At 36.2% G+C, this 21,350-nt stretch overlaps 3 long non-coding RNA genes across 6 annotated transcripts; all 3 read left to right on the plus strand.

Moving 5' to 3' along the window:
* The first annotated feature begins 4,736 nt into the window (after positions 1-4,736).
* Positions 4,737-6,330, plus strand: LOC110935268. Of its 2 annotated transcripts, none has more exons than XR_002588998.2 (6): positions 4,737-5,002; positions 5,082-5,405; positions 5,504-5,545; positions 5,668-5,686; positions 5,764-5,788; positions 6,264-6,330. It is a non-coding gene; the product is annotated as an uncharacterized LOC110935268 (long non-coding RNA). The 2 variants fall into 2 exon arrangements; XR_004890829.1 differs by having other exon boundaries at positions 6,256-6,310.
* A 141-nt stretch (positions 6,331-6,471) lies between these two features.
* LOC118491209 lies at positions 6,472-8,377 on the plus strand. 2 transcript variants are annotated; one of them, XR_004890831.1, is made up of 3 exons: positions 6,472-6,547; positions 7,602-7,954; positions 8,066-8,377. It is a non-coding gene; the product is annotated as an uncharacterized LOC118491209 (long non-coding RNA). The 2 variants fall into 2 exon arrangements; XR_004890830.1 differs by having other exon boundaries at positions 6,485-6,547; positions 7,568-7,954.
* Positions 8,378-15,982: 7,605 nt separating this feature from the next.
* On the plus strand, positions 15,983-20,088 carry LOC110935270. 2 transcript variants are annotated; one of them, XR_002588999.2, is made up of 5 exons: positions 15,983-16,714; positions 16,829-16,915; positions 18,549-19,174; positions 19,372-19,465; positions 19,817-20,088. It is a non-coding gene; the product is annotated as an uncharacterized LOC110935270 (long non-coding RNA). The 2 variants fall into 2 exon arrangements; XR_002591100.2 differs by lacking the exons at positions 18,549-19,174; positions 19,372-19,465; positions 19,817-20,088 and having other exon boundaries at positions 15,999-16,197; positions 16,606-16,714; positions 16,829-17,070.
* Positions 20,089-21,350: the final 1,262 nt, after the last annotated feature.

Raw genomic sequence — 21,350 nt, forward strand, 5'->3', positions numbered from 1 at the left:
TTTCTTATGTTAAAGATCAAATTTAAAGAATGGTATGTTTTGCCCATAAAAGACAATTATGCAATTAAACTCCTAAGAGTGAGAGGGATGAATGCGTAATCTCTTTAGATTGTGGGGTATGGTGGGACGTGGATTTGAGGCATGGGTTGACACGTGGCTTGGGTGGGCTTCGCTGGGGTGACCCACATTAAAGACGGTATGGTGGGGTGGGGGTTTGGGGCGTGGCCAGCCCAAACTGCTATTTATTTTTAAAACAAAAAAGTTAAATTTTTTAATAATGTTTTTTAATAAAGAAAATTACATAAAAAAATTCCTAGTGCTTGTAATACTTTTTTTTATCTCTTCTCTCGTCTCCAACATTTGTTGTTGGAATACGTTGAATGTATCTAACTTGCTTGCAATGTCATCCAACTGATCGCTGTATACTCCCCTACGCGAGCCCGAACTCCCAACTGAAGGCGATGCCGTACCCGATCTTGATTTTTGAGCGCGCCTTTTTTCGGCATCTCTTCCGTATTCAGGCCGGTTTGGCGAATCATCCACAACTGGTTTCTATGTTGAGAATTTCCTATTTTAATCAAAACAAAATTTAATATATTACAAAGTTATATAAAAAAACATAAATATTAAAATAAGGGCTACAAAAAATTTAAAAATACCTAAAGTTGGATGTTGAGATTGTTGAAGCCAAGCCCTCGCCAATGTAACTTCTTCATTAACGACCCATCTTTGTTGTTTTCGTTTGGGGCTTTCAAGTGCTTTCTCGGCCTTGGTTTTTTTTTTCTTGTGACTTCTCTTCTTGATGGGTTTGGATGCGGAAGGACCATCGATGGGGGGTTGAGTTTCGGAGACGGTTTCGGTTTGGGAAAGGTTGATGGACATTTGTGAAAGGTTGATGGGCGTTTGTGGAAACGGGCTAGGTATAGAATCGCCGGTGTGAGGGAAGTTAGCATACACACGATTTGAGAGAAAGGATGCGTAACCCACCATATCGGGCATAGTGGAGTGTATTACAAAGGGAGCAATTGGACGATTGGGTGGTGGGCTAGGATTTTCTTGTAATGCCCACAGGTTGTTCGGGTAAAAAACACGATTATAAGGATTCATTTTTCGTATTGTGGTTGAATGAGTATTTTTTTTTAAAGATAGAGATGATTATAGAAGAGGTGGAGTAGTTGTGGTAAAAAAATGAATAGAAATGTGAGTTTTTATAGTGAAAAAATTCAATTTTTTTTACACATAGTCGTTGGCCAACAGCTAGCCCAACGGCTAGTTATCTTGGCCAATCAGATCCCGCCATGTCACCTTGATAGCCCGCCAAACGCCCGGCCTTAAACTCCCGCCCAAGGGGACACGCCCAAACCCAAGCCCACCCGGGGTGGTGACTTGGGCGTTTCTCTCCAACCCACGCCCCAACCCCCATCCCATACCCCATAGTCTTAAGCAAAGTTTTTCCCCACCCAATTAAATTGTGTCATGTAATTTGCCTAAACTTTTTGCCTATTACCCAAAAATCACTAGGGATACATGCCTATATGAGATTAGGCAAACCAATTTTTTTTAAACTCGCATTAAATTAAAAATAAAAAAACATTACACTAAATTAGTAATAAAAAAAAACATTACAATAATTAAATAAATTAACTACTTTTCATCGGAATCCACCAATAGGTGTGGTAAACCCATTCTTCCGAGATGCTCAACGAAATCATGTTTTAGTCTCCAATACATATCTTCATTCATAAGTTCGTCTAAGACACTGTCATCGAGTGCGGGCTTGACTCGTGGTTATTTTAAAAAAAGGTGAAAACTTAAAACTTTCCGGAAGTGGAAATCCAACAAATTATATGAAACACTATCGACAACTACAAGTTGTCATCATTGACTGGTTGACTTTTCAAACCTTGGCCCTCCATTGCAACAAACCACCCTTCTAAATTAATTTACATGTAATTCTCTAACTATTTTACTTGAATGGTCGATTATTATAAAGTTATAGTTTCGGCAGCCGTAACAAACGAATTATTATATTTTTAAAAAATAATAAAATAAGTGTTGAGGGTCAACAAGCATCACTTTCAGCCTGAAGCTACAGCCGATAATGAAATATGCAACAAAAAAGATAAAGAGTTACTAGTTAAATAGTAAAAAATATATGTTGGGTATCCACGCGCATATCGATTAATTTTGATCAGGCTTGCTTTAAGAGACGTGACATCAATTGTTGAATACCACAAACAAAAGTCCTTAACAAAAATATTAAGATTTTAATCTAGTTTTTATTTATAATGTCTAAATATTAATTAAAAACAAACTTGTAGCGGTCTTTGGCACGATTGGGCTCATTTGATTCAGCCCAACACAATAAGATGAGGCAATTTTTACTGAAGTTGGCCCCTCTGGGCTCATTTGATTCAGCCCAACACAACAGGATAACGCAACTTTTTCTGAAGTTGGCCCCTCTAGGCTCTAGCTCTAGGCTATTTATGGGACAGTAAGAGCATTCACATCCAATCCATCAAATTATACATACATTCCACTAAAAAACAACTCCTATATCAATATATTTCCACTAAAAACAAATACTTTTTCTCTCTACTTTCAATTAAATAATATTATCATTACATTTTTCTCTCACTTCCACTCACAACCACTTTCAAAATATATTAAAAAAATTATAACGGGTGAACAGTGTCCCCCCAAATATACAAATGAACAGTAACATTTTCTCTCTCCTCTACTCACAACCACTTTTTATACCCTTTATAATATAAAAACCCCTCCTCACATAATTTGATGGTTAGAATGTGAATGCTCTAAGGATCTTAGTATGGCTAGGAGGAGTCCCGCCCTCCCTTTTTTCTTTAAGTAAACTTTACTGAAAATTTTATATGTATTTTTTTTTAAAGTTCCGGGGCTCCTATTTAAAGGTTTAAAATTCGCCCCTTGTAAGAGAGATTTAGAAATTAAGGAAATATAAAGAGAGAAGCTAATGGCTAATTCATCATATTTACAACTCATTATCTCATTACTACCCATTTTGCTTAAGTGAATGAGGTTAACAACCTAACTACCCTTTAATCGTAATTTAGCTAGTCCGAATGAGGTTAACAACTTAACTACCCTTTAATCATAACTAGTATTTTGGCCGCCGCGCGTTGCGGCGGCGTGCGACAGGTGGAAACATATAGTAAGACAAAACACGATTCGTAAAACGCAGTGCGTAAAAGACAATTACAAAAAAATGTAAACACAAAGGTAGACACAAAGTGTAAAACACAATGCCTAAGACATTTCGTAAAACACAATGCATTGGCATTTGCAAAAGTAGGAGTTGTAGTCTAGGGGTTACAATTGAAATTTTTTTAAAGTTGGGCGTAAAAATAGAGTGATAGTGCAAGGGGTAAAAAAAACAAAGTCTAAAAAAGACAGTGTAAAAGTATAGGGGTGGTGGCGGAAATGTGTAAAAGATGAGGGGGTGTTGGTGGAAATATAAAAGAAGAGGGTTGGTGGCGTAATTGTGTAAGAGTTAAGGGGGTGATGGTGGAAAACCAAAGTAGAGGGTTGGTACTGGCAAAGTTTAAAAGATGAGGTTGTGGTTTTGGAAATTCAAAGTAGAAGGTTTAGGGACTAAATTTGTCATTTTATGAAACTTTAAAGGTACAAAGTCAAGGGCTAAATTGCAATATCATTAAAATACAGGGGCAGGAAGGCAAAGCCGGTGGAAAATCCACCGACTTAAGGTAGACACAAAGTGTAAAACACAATGCCTAAGACATTTCGTAAAACACAATGCATTGGCATTTGCAAAAGTAGGAGTTGTAGTCTAGGGGGTTACAATTGAAATTTTTTTAAAGTTGGGCGTAAAAATAGAGTGATAGTGCAAGGGGTAAAAAAACAAAGTCTAAAAAAGATAGTGTAAACATATAGGGGTGGTGGCGGAAATGTGTAAAAGATGAGGGGGTGTTGGTGGGTATAGGGGTGGTGGCGGAATTGTATAAAAGATGAGGGGGTGTTGGTGGAAATATAAAAGAAGAGGGTTGGTGGCGTAACTGTGTAAGAGCTAAGGGAGTGATGGTGGAAAACCAAAGTAGAGGGTTGGTACTGGCAAAGTTTAAAAGATGAGGTTGTGGTTTTGGAAATTCAAAGTAGAAGGTTTAGGGACTAAATTTGTCATTTTATAAAACTTTAAAGGTACAAAGTCATAGGGCTAAATTGCAATATCGTTAAAATACAGGGGCAGGAAGGCAAAGCCGGTGGAAAATCCACCGACTTTTCCTTTTAAGATTGTATACAATTTAGCTAGTCCGATTTACATAACGGGTCCCTTATCTATTACACATTTGACATTGGGACTAAACTAGTATCACTTATAACAATACTTCCTTCTCTAAATCTGACGCCACATATATGCACCAATGTGTTTAATGAAATCTACAACGAGCTTATAACATAGTTTAGCATAACCATTACTCCCTTAGACATTTTTGTTCATGTTTCTTTGACCCAAACATGTTACCAGTCTATTTCAACTGGTTGTATTTCTAATCTATCTATTATACTAAATGAATTCTCTTAGGCCACAAGGGCTATTCTTAGCCAATCATTTTGATGATGTGGACATGCTCTAAAGGCTGGTAATTGAGAATGAGCGCCAATCTAATTTTCTTTATTCTCCTTCCTCTTCAATTCGTATTCAATGCTCTCTTCTTCTTCTCACGTACGTTTCTTCACCCTGTCTCTCTCTTCAATCAAATAAATCTTTCCTTTTTCCTTATTGTTTCCCTTTTCATAGTACAGAAACCCTAGGTTTCTTCCTTTGCTTCTTCCTTTGCGGCTTTATTCTTGGTATAGGTAATTTCAAGGTTACAATCTTTCACAATTATTTTGTTTTCGTATTCAAATCTCCCAATACCTCTCTGAAAGTTGAAGCACTGATGTCATCGCACCATCAAAGTTGTCGATTTGAAGGTCATCGCTCTCTCTGGCTCATGAAATCAAGGTATGTCAATTAGTGTAAGGTGTTTCCCCAATTTTTGTTCAATTATCTTCTTCTCCATCATTTTTTTTGTTCAAATTAGGTTTTTTTTTAAATGATTGGAATGCGATGGGGACAGAGGATTTTGGTAAATCTTGTGACTAGGAAAGTTCATACATGTTGTTCGATCCAAATCAATGTTTTATGTTCAAAGCAAATCAATGGTGACATGGGGACTCAAAAACGCTGCTTCCCTCCACTGATATCTTGACCGCCGGAAGAAGAAATAGGTAATGTTTCTGTACCTTTTATGTTTTGATTCAATTATTGCTTTCAGTTTCTCTCTTTCCTTTCTCTCTCAAAACCCTAGATCAAATGAGTGCAAGTTCCTGTTCTTCATTCTCATATTCATCAATCAATAACATAGGTATTTTTATTCCTTCTGATCTTTTATGTTTTTTGTTATGTGCTTCCAACCATAATAATCATGTGGCTGATCACACTCTCTTTTTTTTTAAACCCTAGGTATCAAAACTTTGCAATCAAGATATCAACAAGAGATTCACGGTTTGTGTATTCTTCCAACTTAGAGTTCTATCAGATTTCATATATGTATTCTTTGATTTCGCAAAGTATTTATGTTCATCTTTCGTGTGTTTTCACAATAAGTTCTTTTTTTAACTTAACAGAAGAGAAAGATCAATCCAGGTTAGTTAATATATGCTTTCAATCCCTACATTTTTTGGTTCTTTGCTAATTCATCATCCTTAAATCCGCATATGTAGGTTTTAATCGATCTCAAATCAGCAGGTAAAAATGTGTCCAATTTCGTTCTCTAATTATGGTTTATGAATTATCATAGTTGAAGTTAGATACGTATGCTCTGATTTTGGCTAAAAATCAGCTTAAATTAGGCTGGCTTTGAAGTTTATAATTGTTTTTTTTTATTTCTGATTATTTTCATTATTAATGATGGAACAAATAGGGCAGAAGGCATGCGGACAAATTTCATCAATACATGACAATAACTGGAATAGGTTGATCAACTCTTCTTTTTTAACTTTTTATAAATTTTCATCATTCGGTTATGTTGTATAAAAAATTAAAATCTACTAAAGCTTCTTGCTCATAATGTAGAGCTAAAAGAAAAGTTTCATTGAATATAAAAATTGTCGATTTGAATGGTTTACGGATATTATTAGACAAAGATGATTTATTGAAAAGGTGTATTACTTAGGTATTTTTTGTTAATAGTTTCCCTTTATTTCCAAACACAGTGAAAAAGTTGCACTTGCTTGAAGACCAGTGATTGGCATTTGATATCTTCTATATACAGCTCATGCTAAATCGTTCATAGATATGCGACTTTTAGAGGAATTGTACAACAAATACAAAGGTAAAATTTTCATTCGTTGTCATTTTTGTCACTACGTTCTCATATCTTTTTAAAGAAATATGATTTCTTAGTCTAAGTTTGTTATCTTTCTTCGTAGATCTTTTCGTTGATTGATATCCGCATAGCTGGTGGGGTGGTCGGCTGCTTCGGTTGGCAGCTCAAAATGTGTTCAGGTCAGAAACTGTCCAACCCGTTTCTGAACAAAACAAGTTCTGGTCAAAACGAGTTATGAAATAAATGAGTTAGGGGGTAAGCATTTTTGGTAACAAAACAGATTCGGGTCATAATGGTTATGAATGAAATGTGTTATGGGTAAGGGTTTAGGGTAACAAAACAGGTTCAGGTCAAAACAGGTTAGGAGATAACTGAATTAGGGTGACTGTTTTGAAAAAAAAATATCAAGTTGTTTCAAGTCTGAACGGGCAAGGGCAATATGGAATTGGCCTATAAAAAAGTAACAAAATAGATCCACCTGCTACCGGCGATAGTGGTATCCATATTCTAATTTTCTTTCAAATCATTTTTTCACATATATTGTGTTTGATGTATGTTCAATAAAATGAAGCTGAAATGGCTAGGGTGTCTTTAAATGTTGTTAAAGTTGCATCTATATACATGTTTTGCCCAACACGGGTTTGGGTGGATAGAACCTGCTTACACGTTTAACTATTTAAGGTGGCCGTTTTGAAAAAGTAATAGATTGGTTTGGTCAAAAGGGGTAAGGGTAACAAAACAAATTCAAGTCGAAATGGTTATGGTGACCATTTTGGCTAAATATCATTTTGTTTCGAGTCAAAAGGCATAAGGGTACATGAAGTAATAGTAACTTTTAAACTGAACCCATTTTGTCCCGAACCTATTGTGATTAGAAACCGCTTTGCCCCAGCCAAATCGGACATGTTTTAAATCGCCAAGTTCTGGCCCGTTACATGACCCACCTGTTTTAACTTTTTAAAAAACAGGCCAAACATGGATTTGTGCATTGATTGCATAAAACCTTCAATTCGAAGATAATTAAAAATATGAAAAGATCATGGAGTTACAAAATTACTAAAAAACTATTATGTTCGTGAATGCATAGAACTGAATCACACTGTACGAATTGGGTAGACAATATTATTTACTATTCATTTTTCATTTTCGTATTGTCGATATTTTCTATTCTTATTTTTTTTGAACAATCTTTGGTACAGAACATTGATATAAGTCACCCAATCTTTGGTACAGAAAGCTGCCTTTTACTCAACCGCGATCCAGCCTTCCTTCAATTCCGATCAACGGTACATGAGGACTATCCTTGATTCATGAAGGAATCCAACCTTTTACTCAACCGTAATCCAGCCTTCCTTCAATTCCGATCAACGATGCATGAGGACAATCCTTGATTAATGAAGGAAGCGGTAGTGATTTCAACCCAGGCGTTTCGGCTGTGTTCTATTCTGACCTAAAACACTCCTGTAAAGATTTTGGTCTCTCAAGGCTCATACCGAATAATGTCACTCATTCGTCAATAGCCCCTCAGGGATTTTGTTAGAAGATTGCCATTCCTTGGATCCCGAAAGAAAGTTAGCAACAATGTGGTAAGCCAACCTCATTTGTATTTATGACTTTGCCACTGAATTTATTAGTGTTTAAAGAGAAGAGCAAGTGCATGTTTTCTCTCTTTTTATGTTTTTATGTCTCCTTTAAAGAGAAGAGAATGTGCATGATGGTAAAAAGATAAACATAGATGAAGAAGATACAATATTGATGATGATGATGATAATGGCTGAAGATGAACGATGGCGGCAACAATGGCTGAATTAGGGTTCCGCTCAGAATCTTTGATATTTCGGCCGGAAGCTAGGGTTCTATGTTAGGTTCCAGCGACACAGGTAAGATAAATGGTCTTCGGGGTGGCTTTTCCGGTTGTATTTTACCATATTAATGATTGCATATAAGGTATTCATATGCAAAACGACTTAGGGTATGTTGCAGATTACTTAATGTCTTCGCGTTACCGTAGTAATGTGTCACACCCTCAAAATCCACAAGCGGAGTATTACCGCGAGGCGTGTGACTGACCAGGATCAAGCCACCAATCATATTGAACAATACCATTAAGTAAATAAAAACCAAACCCAATATAATTGGTGTTTCAAAATAAACCAAACATGTTTAAGAAATCAGCGGAAGCATAGTAATGTGTAAATAACCAAAACATAGTTTAAATTCAAGTGTTAAGCATAGGACATAACAGTCCATATCCCACAACGATCACGCCTCCCCGTGCAAGCTCCAAAAGTACCTAACGACCTGCAAGGCATGTAACAACGAGTCAACAACAAAGTTGAGCGAGTTCACAGTTGGTTGTTTAGTTATAATATTCGTTTCGTAAAGCATATGTTCGTTTTGTAAACCATGTATCGTATTAATTCGTATCGCGGTCTCCCAGACATGTGTGCGAAGATTAGTGGGGGCTTCCCATGTGTTCTAGACTAGTTGTATCTGTATTCGTATCGCGGCCTCCCAGACATGTTTGCAAAGATTAGTGGGGGCTTCCCATGTGTTCTAGTCTAGTTGTATCTATAGGTGTCCTACCCCAAACGAGGACAGTGGTACGTATTCCAGTGGCGATGAAAGTACGAGTAATCATTCAATCGCATTCCCAACCCACCGGGAATCCCATGCCTTGGTAAGAGTGTGAACTCACCTTTGGTTGCTCGGTTGAACTCTTAAAATAGCTAACGGTCAGGGTTGGTCAATCACGTCCTAATATGATTACCATTTAGTTTGTTAATGGTTTTAAATAAAACACAAAGTTCCTACACGCATCTATCACATAACACGCACTCACGTTAATAGTTTACGCCCATATAAACATCCCATCTATAATCATTCAAAAGCAAACATACGATATTGCACATAACACTTTCATTGACATATAACAAGTTGGATCGTTATCAAATAACATAACTGACAATCAGATGCACACATTGCGACTTAATACGTTTCAGCTTCAATACTCAAAACTGACTGTTTTTGGGTATTTTTATAAAATAGTTACAGGTCACAATTAATTCCCAAAAAAATATATGACATGTGAAAAGGTCTCGGCGTGTTCCTGTAAAATTTTCAAAGTCTACTTGTTTATAGATTTTTCTTAAAAATCGAGCAATGAACAGTGATCTGAATTGTTACAATTCTGACCCCTGCCCACCGTTTATTTTATTTAAAAATCACCGAGTCTCCGAACGAGGTGAATCTAGTTGGAGAATTTCAGTTCCCTCGCATATTTCCTACAGTTTAAATTTCGTAACTTATATCCCAAATACACCCTTAGATATGACAGAAATCGTGACCTGCAATTTCTGCAGAAAATGGACAGCCCAGTGCACTGTAACGAAAAATTCCATTTAAAATAGTAAACGACGTCGAAAATTTATGATTCCAGTGCCGTTTGAATTGTATTTCTAAACTCTACTTTGTGGACTTCAGAAAACTCAGTTTTCGGTATGTTATGACCCAGTTACAGCCAACGGAAGTTGGTTGTAAATTTCAGACAAATTACTGTTTACGTTTCCGATCCCGCAAACAATTATCTAGTGAACCCGCGACACATCACTATTAATTACAGCAAGTTATTGAACACTTATATCAGATCTAACATGCTCATCATCAAGAGTATAACCCTAATTCATACATATATGTCTACACATACATAAACAATAATACTACGCATCATAGCGGATCTTTAGGACACTAGACTACCAGATTATTATCATCAACAACGAAACCATGCTGTGAATATAAAAGAAAACGCAGCCAGATTACAAGGAATACTGATCACATACAAATAAACATCTAGAGTTTATGACAAGAGAATCAAAAGGCTGATATATGTTGTAGCTAAAAATGTAATAATTGTAAGTCTAGGGACTAAATGTGTCATATTGTAAAAGTTTGTAAAGTTGTTACTGGCAGTTAGTAGCCGTTAATAAAGGTAGTTGAGCTGATGACAAGAGATCAGCTTGTTGATTGGAACTTCTTTCTCTCTTAGATTCTTTCTCAAATCCTCAAGCCCTATCATTGGTATCAGAGCTTGTTCCGATCAAGCTCCGGTGACCTGTCCATCACAATCCGTTATTAACATACGTTCAATTCATCTCTGTGAATCGATCATTGTATCGGTTGATTCACCTTCAATTGTGGTCCGATTCATTTGCGATTCAACGAAATCGATTGTTCCGATTTCAATTGTCTGTAACAGTGATTGATGGCGAACACTCGTCAACAAGAAATGGAGAAACAACTGAAGGATAGTCAATTGGCGATTGGTAAGATGGAGATCATTGTACAGGATCTCCAAGCAAATTCCCAATTGGTGAGCAATAGCATGCAAACGGTGGTTATGAGTGTAGAAGAAAATAAGGCAGCGGTGGCACAGATTCAGCTTCAAATGCAATTAATGGTGGAGAAGATAACAGCCTTAGAAAATAATAGGGGATTGGTTGTCAATGGAGGAAACCCTGAAACAAGATTAGCAAGGCTGGGAAGACTGGATTTTCCTAAGTTCAATGGAGAAGATGTAGAAGGATGGATTTATAAGTGTAACCATTTCTTTGAAGTGGATCATACACCGGAAAATTTGAAGCTGAGATATGCGGTGGTTAATTTGGAAGGCAAAGCATTGCAATGGCATCAAGGGTACTTAAAGAGCAACAACTTGACTATTGATTCCATAAGCTGGGATGATTATAGAAGATCAGCAGTGGCAAGGTTCTCTAATGAATTGTTTGAAGATGCCTTAGAAGAATTAAAGAACCTGCATCAGACTGGAAGTTTGCAAGAGTACTGTGATGCGTTTGATGCTCTCTTAAACAAGGTAAATCTTTCCCAAGATCAAGCTGTCAGTTTATTTGTGGGAGGATTGAAAATGGAAATTAGATGCTTGGTTAAGGCTTTTAAACCAAGAAACCTGCGAGAAGCTTATGCAGTTGCAAAACAGCAAGAAAATATACATAACACTCTATTTGGAACAAACTCTTTTAAGAGAAACTCAAACCAATTCAATACCCCATCATCCTATAAGTCTTCAACCTCAACTTTTAAACCCCCTTCAACCATGAATGCTAACTCTCTTCCTTTGTTACCCAAACCTACCCAAGCTAACCTACCAAGAACCACTAGAAAATTATCTACAAAAGAAATGGCTGAAAAGAGGGAAAAGGGAGAGTGTTTCTGGTGTAATGAGAAGTTCACACCCACTCATGACTGCAGAAATAAAAAACTATTCAACATTGAACTGGTATATGAAGAAGATGATCATTTAGATGAGGAGGAAGTGGTAATTGGGTCTGAGGAGCCTCAAATCTCTATTCATGCCATCACAGGGGTACCCTCTTATTCCACCATGAAAATTGAAGGCTATATGGGAACTAGAAGATTGTACATACTGGTTGACTCAGGGTCAACCCACAACTTTATTAGTTTAAAACTGGTAAAGAAGCTGCAGTATGGGGTACAATCTGTTTCATCTATGAGGGTTACTGTAGCCAATGGTAACCAATTGGAATGTGGCCAGAGGTGTGTGGGGTTCAAATGGAAGATGCAGGGTATGTGGTTTCAAGCTGATATGCTTGTGATTCCATTAGACAGCTATGACATGGTGCTGGGTATAGAATGGCTGTCTAAATTGGGAGATATTGTATGGAATTTTGCTGAGATGACCATGCAATTCAAGGTCCAAGATAAGGTGTACACATTGAAAGGAACTGAAACAAATGGAATCAAGTTGTGTTCTACTGAAACAATGAGTAATTTGCTTAATGGAGGAGCAGGGGCAATTCAGTCACACATATTTGGGCTGCAATTGAAGAGTGATGTGCAGACTGATCCATTTGGGTCCAGGGTCACTAACACCATCACTTGTGTCAAATTGCAGACATTATTGGAAGAATATAAAGATGTTTTTGAGGTTCCAACTGCATTACCTCCAAAGAGGTCTTTTGATCACAAAATAACTCTTAATAATGGGGACAAACCTGTGAACTTAAGGTCTTATAGATATCAAGCCCTGCAAAAGGATGTGATAGAGAAGATGACACAAGAAATGTTGGATTCAGGGGTAATCAGGAGTAGTCAAAGCTCCTTTGCAGCACCTGTGGTGTTGGTGAAGAAGAAAGATGGGTCATGGAGGCTATGTATTGATTACAGACAGCTCAATGAGGCAACCATCAAGAAAAGATTTCCTATACCTCTTATTGATGAGTTGCTTGAAGAGTTAGGAGGGGCCACTATTTTTTCTAAGTTGGATTTGAGGTCTGGCTACCATCAAATCAGAATGTATGAGCCTGACATACATAAAACAGCCTTTAGAACACATCAGGGGTTGTTTGAGTTTTTGGTAATGCCCTTTAGGCTAACCAATGCTCCTGCCACCTTTCAAGCTTTGATGAATCAAACATTTAAGGCCCAGTTGAGGAAGTTTGTGCTTGTTTTTTTTGATGACATTCTGGTGTACAGCAAAGATCAGGATCAACATGTTGAACATCTAAGACAAGTGTTAGAGACTATGAGAAATCAGCAACTGTTTGCCAAGTTGTCTAAGTGCAGCTTTGGGGGGCAGAAGGTAGAGTACCTTGGGCATATCATCACAAAGGAGGGTGTATCAACTGACCCTACTAAGATTGAAGCAGTGATGTCTTGGCCTGTTCCTATTAATGTGAAGCAGTTAAGGGGATTTTTGGGCCTTTCAGGGTATTATAGAAGGTTTATTAGATCCTATGGGGTGATTGCCAAACCACTGACAGACTTGCTCAAAAAGGATGCCTTCAAATGGTCCCAGGAAGCTGATCATGCTTTCCAACAGTTAAAAACTGCCCTATGCACTGCACCAGTCTTGACTCTACCTAATCTTTCCAAGACCTTTGTGGTTGAAACTGATGCATCTGCATTAGGAATTGGAGCTGTGCTGATGCAGGACCATCACCCTTTGGCTTTTATTAGTAAGGCCTTGTGTCCAAGACAACAAGTATGGTCTGTCTATGATAGAGAATTACTTGCCATTTTATTTGCAATTAAGCAATGGCATTACTACTTGATAAGTGGTCATTTTGTTATCAAGACTGATCAAAAAAGTTTAAAGCATCTGCTGGATCAAAAGATAACTACACCACTGCAACACTCCTGGATGGTCAAACTCATGAACTATGATTTTGAAATCCAGTACAAGAAAGGGGTTGATAATGTAGCTGCTGATGCATTATCCAGATTGCAAGCTGTGTCCTTATTTGAGTTGGCAGTCTCATCCTTTGAACCCTTGTTTATTGAGAAGATTAAGCAAACTTGGCAAGGTGATCTCAATTTACAAAACATTATTCAGAATATTGACACAGAAGGGCAAAATGGTCATTACAGTTGGAAGGAAGGCCTTTTAAAAAGGAAGAACAAGCTGGTAGTGGGAAATGATGAAAGTGTCAAAAAAGAGTTAATTCAATATTGTCATGAATCATCTGTCGGGGGCCATTCAGGGATTCAGGCTACTCTACAAAGACTCAAGGGTCTGTTTTATTGGAAGGGGCAGTCCAAGAATGTGAGGGATTATGTTAGAAGGTGTGACATTTGCTTACAAGCTAAGTATGAGACAACAGCTTATCCTGGTCTCATACAGCCATTGCCTATTCCAACTTGCATTTTCTCTGATATAAGTATGGACTTTATCACTGGGCTACCCACTTCTAAAGGAAAAAATGTTATCTTTGTTGTGGTAGACAGACTCACCAAGTATGGCCATTTTATTGGAATGACACATCCAATTTCTGCAACTTCTGTGGCCCAGGCATTTATTGACAATGTTTACAAACTGCATGGTTGGCCATCCACCATAGTCTCTGACAGGGATTCCATCTTTTTGAGTAAGTTCTGGCAGGAATTTACCAGACTTCAAGGCATTTCCTTAGCTATGTCTACTGCCTATCACCCTCAAAGTGATGGTCAGACTGAAGTGGTCAACAGGTGTCTGGAGACATACCTGAGATGTATGATTCTACACTATTCCCATTCATGGTACCATTGGCTTTCATTGGCAGAGTGGTGGTACAACACCAATTACCATACATCTATCAAGACCACTCCTTTTCAAGCTCTATATGGCTATGCCCCTCCAATCCATGTTCCTTATGTTCATCGAGACACAGCAGTGGCCAGCATTGATTCTGAGATGTGTTCAAGAGAGGAGGCTATAACAGTCTTAAGATCAACTCTGCAGATGGCCCAAAACAGGTTAAGACAGCAAGCCAATAAGCATAGAACTGATAGGAGTTTTGCTTTGGGTTCTTGGGTATATTTGAAATTAAGATCATATGTGCAGACTTCATTAAGGGGTACCAATTTTTCAAAAATGTCTCCAAAGTATTATGGGCCTTATTTGATCACTCAAAGGATTGGGGAAGTGGCTTACAAGCTGGACTTGCCAGAAGAGTCACAACTACATCCTGTATTTCATGTTTCTTTGTTGAAACCTGCTCATGGTCCTCCATCCACTATCACTCCTATACCTAAGGCTGCAAGGTTTTCTCTTAAACCACTAAAGGTCTTGGATCATAGACTGATCAGGAAGGGAAAAAGAGGTGTTGCTCAAGTGCTGATTCAGTGGGAAGGCCAATCTGTGTTAGAGGCTACTTGGGAAGATCGTCATGTTTTTGTGTTGAGATTCCCTGATTTTGTTTTTTAATAATAGGGTACACCTTGAGGACAAGGTTCTCAATAGGGGGGGAGTATTGATATATGTTGTAGCTAAAAATGTAATAATTGTAAGTCTAGGGACTAAATGTGTCATATTGTAAAAGTTTGTAAAGTTGTTACTGGCAGTTAGTAGCCGTTAATAAAGGTAGTTGAGCTGATGACAAGAGATCAGCTTGTTGATTGGAACTTCTTTCTCTCTTAGATTCTTTCTCAAATCCTCAAGCCCTATCAAAGGCGTTACCTATTGATTACGGGGATTAGATAAGATCTTGAAGCCGAAACTAGAAGTCCTCTTGGACTCTTGTTGATGTCGACAGTAATAGAGGTAGAGGAGGTTTTTGATGTATGCATTTAGGGTTTGGGTGTTTATAAAAAATCATGCACTACGCAAAAGCAAGGGTTTGGACGGTTTCTCGTTTAGCTTGGGCCACAGATCACAAAAAAAAAAAAAAAAAAAAAGAAAAGGAAATTGGAGCTTGGGGATTGGGCCAAACTTATTATTGTCGGCTGCAAATTTATTTGTTGTAGTTACATTATATCTGTTATATATTATTATTACTATTGTTAGTTTCTTTTAAACAATCTAATGAATAATAAATTAACACTATAAATGCATAAGCATAAGATTTGCTATGGTTCGAACCCCATGGATTTCGAGTTACATGAGTGGGTTGGATCGAAAGCAAGACAATTGTTTTGGTTCAAACGGTTTAGGTCGGTTCCACACATTAAGGATTTCGCTTCTAGTATTCATTTGTATAAAATTAATTAGGTACCTATAATTAATTTGTCACACAAGTTCATGTACTTACGTAAATAAGATAAGTATATGAATTGATTTATAAAGGTGATACCTCGAGATCACGGGTTGTCACATAATGTGCGCCAACCCCATGTAAATTGTCTCCTTTTTCTGCTGTTGGTATCTCTTTTTTTATGGGTATAAGTCGCTATAATAGATTTCGGTGTGTTGCTTTAATTAAATATATTACAAGTTATGTGTTACAAGTTAAGAAGGATAGAAGTTTGTGAAGATATGTGTTACAAGTTATAAAAGGGAACAAAATCCCCAAATGGGTCAACCAGGTAGCCAGAATAGGTACTATATCATCCCCTTTTTAAATTTCTTTGGTTATGGATGTCCATATTGACCCATTTACACATGAATCAGTTAGTTTAGAATGTGTTTTATTCTGAACACATACAAAATGTCACACTAATCCTTTCATTTAATGATTTAAATTAATCATGTTCTAATTCAATAACTATTTATTATTGTTGTTGTAAATGGATAAAAAAAGTGGGTGGGTTATTCATGACTCAAGCCCTGCTGGCCTATATTGCCTGGTACCAAAAAATAACCATTTCAATTTAAACGATTTTAGCGAGTTACCCAACCTACCTGACCCACTTTACATTGTACCTTGACTTTTAGTTATGCTGGCATTGTGAGCTCATCTTCTCATGTTTTTTTTTAGATTCATATTGTCACTACATACTTCCAAAGGCTATCAAGGGTAGTTCTGCTGTTAGAAATGAATCAAACTCTCAAGAAAATGAAAAGAGGAGTTTAACGAGTAGGTGCACATAAATTATCTCCCATTTAAAGGATGCAGGTCTGAGATATACTATATTATTTTTCTTTATGTTTGGCATTTATGTATATTTAACTGGTAAACTTCTTTTAATCAACATTATAGTTTTTAGTTTGTGGTTTTTCTATGCGAAAGAGGGTATAGTTAAGCCATATTTGTGGGGCTTGGACGCCGGTTGAAAAGAACAAAGCCAAACATTCACGCTTGCCTGAAAATGATGAGGTTCATATTATGTTCTTTCCTTTCTTAATAAATAGTTGTGGTCTAAACTCATGTAGGTGATTAGATGTGGCAAGCTTCAACCGAAGTACTTGAAACGGGCTGACTTTGGTTGTGTTTAATCACCAATGGGCCGGATTAAGAAATCTTAGCAAACAATGAAATGTGTTAAACGGGTCGAAAAGCTCCCAAAAATGTATTTAATGCTTACAACTTTCTACATTGTTTTTTATATAAATATAATATCCAAATTTGATCTTTCATATTAAACAACAGTATATAGTAATATAGACTTTGACTCTAGGTTTTGCATCTTAATAACCATTACATCATAGTTTTTATTTAAAAAACGTTTTTTTAAACAATATATAGACTTTACCTCCAGGTTTTGCTATGACCATAGTATGGGAAAGGTACAACTTTTAAACATCTTAATAACCATTCCATGCTATTGTTCAAATGTTTTTTTTATTGATACATTTTTTTCCAAATACTTCTATTTTTTGCATGGGAGCATGTATACAAAGGCAAAAATGCCACCACGACCTCTTGAAGTATTAGCGTATGAGATAATATTGAAAGCGTGTAAATTTTGGTGTTGGTCAACCTGATCCTAAACACTTTTGGTATTAAATTATATATGGGTCAACTTGATCCTAAACCACTTCCACAGACCGATAGAAGTAAGTCGATTTAACTGTCTATTTGGTCCTATATGGTTAATTGTTGGTACTATATTCAACTCTTTTTGGGGGAGGGGGAATTAACAGATAGATTAATAAACAAAAGTTCCATAAATGGAAAAGATCAAGATATTAAATCGAAAATGTTTATTAGAGTAAGTTATCTTACAAATTTGACAAACACAATTAGAGATGTATCATGGGACAACAATCAATAAAAGAATAGATGATCGAAGCAACACACCTAATTGATTAAGTAGGTTTCAGTTTCAAAATTTGTTGTTTTTATTTAAGAAGGGGAACTAACTGTATATTTCAAACTTTGAGGACTTGATTTATATTTTGGTAAAAGTTGCTTTGTTATATTTAACACAAGTTTTATAATTTCTGTTACTATGGAATGTTTACTTATTTCATATGCAGGGGGTGGGTCTGCTTGGACAACTAATGTAAGAAGTAATAGAGCTGGTAATTGTGGCCCGTTTACTTAGGACTAGGTCAATGTGTGTGTATATTATCTTAAATGGGTTGAATGAAAAGATTTCAAAACAAGTTATCAAGGGAAATGGTATTTTTTTTTACTGTGATGGGTATTTAGATTGGTGGGTATGTTAGTGAGTCAAAACATGAGTAATGTTTGATGAATGGAAGCATTATGAGTTCTTAGATGTGGTGTTATGAGGCATGTTCGTGTTTGTTCATTTAACTTTAACCGAACACAAACACGAACATATAATCAAACACATTTTTTTGTTCGTGTTCATTTATTTAGAAAATGAGCATGTGTGTGTTCGTTTATGTTTGTTCGTTTAAAACCTAAACGAACAGTTCACCAACATAAACGGACATAAACAATTTGAAGTTAGATGTTGGATAACTGGGTAGATGAGTGTATATTTGGATAGCAATTTGAATCATTGAAGCCCTATTTTGTGTTTATACTGATATAATAGGTAATTTGGGAAAATGAGAATCTGAATTTTATAATATGGTTAAAGCCTACGAATATGGCAGTTTGATTTGGACCAGAGACGAGTGGGGAATACTATGGGCCAGTTAAATAGGTAACCTAATGCTTTTCTCAACTTTTTTATTGAGTGTACTTCTTAAGAATTACATTTGGTTGCTATGTCATCCAAATTTTAATAAAGATTAGAGGTGGCAAGATGGGCATTCTAGGCCAATTTTGTAGTACGGGTCAGGTTATGTTGAATCAACCCGAAAACACCTTTTAGTCTATGGTTTACAATAATTACTTTGTTTATCATTACAATAATAATCTAAACTTTTTACACAGTTCATCTAGGAGGTTCTATGCTTAAGAATGTAGCCTTTGGTATACTTTCAAGTTTCAATCCATTTGTTCCATTTTTACTTTTTAGCCATTTTTTTAATTTGACCCGTTTGATATAAAATAAAACCCAAATCGATCCATTTATAAGTAAAAGGGTAGTAGTTGCCGCTTTTTATTACTAGAGATTAAACTTACAGCTTCGATGTCTGTGGGCACGCATATAAGGAAGTGGCTGAAATCAAAGGACAATGTAGTTGTGGTGGATGGATCTCGGTTCGAAAATAGGTATCTTTTTAATATTCATTTGGTTTCGGGAGGTCAAATGATCTTATTATGGGATAATGCACTTATAACCGATGTTTATGAAGTGATTATCAACTTTTTATTTGTATATTTTACAATTTAACTGTTGGTGTTCGTTATGGTTATAAATATATAACTTATTGTGTTTGTTTTTATTTTCATTCTTGGTCAATTATTAGATCGAGCCGTCTGATGTTCAAATCGAAGCAACCTAGCAGATTCTGTAGTTTACGATTGTTACAATACAGTTCAAACGTCATTTGATCAACAATTGTAAGTTTTTATTTTATTACCATTAATGTTGATCTGAATATATACGACTTCTGAGTTATAATTAAAATAGTTTACCTGAACTTGAAATGAAGTAGAAAATTATTATTGTTGCTTTGATTGCATGTTCTGAAGCAACATTTGGGAATGTACACATCATTCATGTTTACATGCAATAGATGTTTTTAAGTTTGATTATGATTTTGCAGTAGCTTAGCTTCTCTATTATCAAAAGTTTTTCATTACTCTTAAGAGTGTTGTATATAGGTTTTAAATCTTACATCGAGATACCTTACTTCTCATCCTCACTAAACCTCAATATTAATTGTAAGTCGTCTAAACTAAATGTTACAGGTTTTAACACCGTCAACGTATCTACGTTTTGCACGCATAATGGAGTTTGGTGCTAATCGGATCCCCACCGGATCTCCACGGCAACGTGTGAGTTTCGGAGTTTGCAATGTTATCATACCAAGAATGATTCGGTTAAGCGCAACATGGCGCTGTGTATAAAGGTGGTATTTGGTTTTGAATAGACAAATAAAAATAAATTACAATTGTGCTAATCTTTAGAAAAAGAAACTTATGGTTACATGTTCAATGAACAATTACTATTTGATGTTTAATTTTAGAATAATATAATTTGCTCATTGTTTCAGATTATAAGCTCTATGAGATGTTTAAAGTGTTCTATTTTTCTAAAATTACACTTTCGTGACGACTTCAGTTATGTAATATTTAGGTTTTCGCTCATATGAATCGAAGTGTTTATTGATAGATCAATGATGGGTCTACATGTTATTTCTTGAATTTGCTTAAATAGAAGTACTAATTCCAAAGAAGGTTCGGATTCTGGTCCATTTTTTCCAATTTCTTAAAAAATTCAAAGTTAGTCACTGGACCCTTAGACGTGAAGCCTAAGTTTGGAAAGGACTAGAACAAAAATGATGATCTACATGGGCTTCAATAACATTAGATATTATATGTTTATGTTAAGCCACCCGCGAAACTCGCGGGATCTTAGGCTAGTTCTCACTATTATAAAACAATCTAATTACATCTTTTAAATCTATTTTCCTTAACAATTCAACCATACTTTACCCGGTAAACGAATCAGTTAGAACTTTAAAAATTACTAGTTTCACAAATGATGTAAACCATGTTGTCTATATCAATGGACCACCACCTCATTGATATAAGACCGCTTCAAATCAAGATATTCAAATAGAGTCAACCGCACCAATTTCTGGTCCAACCACTTAAACTCACAAACCAACTGATACCGAAAACGTTACTCGGTACTGATCATCCCTCACCCATCCTTCGGTCTCTTTATTGCCTATCAACCTAGGAGCCCAAAGCGGTCCAACCAAAATCCAGCCCATCACATAACGTATGAGAAAGTGATGACAACCCAAAACAAAAATGAAAGCTTCATACTTTTTTGAGTTCTTGTCTCTTTTAACACATGTTATAAAATTTTTAGGTTTTATTATTTCAAAATCCAATATTTTACACTACAAAAACCAGCATTTTATACTACACTTTTTTTTTTTGTAAAACTAATACTACGAAGCGAAAAAATAGGTGGGGGGATCCCTACGATCGGACTCACAATGATCTTTCATGAATATACCTAGAGTAGATAGGTTGTTCAATACATGTACATATTACTTAAAAAGTATACATAAGACGGTTATTTGATATCAAAGTTGAAGATTGGACCGGTAAGGGATCAGTCAGTTTTGGTTACACAAGTTATATTATTGGTTTGGAGCATTTTTCCATTAGATAAGATATGTCTCGTTTCTAAAATTAATCCGTTACTTGTTTCGTTCTCATATATTTTCCTGACACCTTAGACCCATTATAGTTTATATGAAACTAG

Source organism: Helianthus annuus, chromosome 4 (genome assembly GCF_002127325.2).
Source record: "Helianthus annuus cultivar XRQ/B chromosome 4, HanXRQr2.0-SUNRISE, whole genome shotgun sequence".
Classification (NCBI taxonomy): Eukaryota; Viridiplantae; Streptophyta; class Magnoliopsida; order Asterales; family Asteraceae; genus Helianthus; species Helianthus annuus.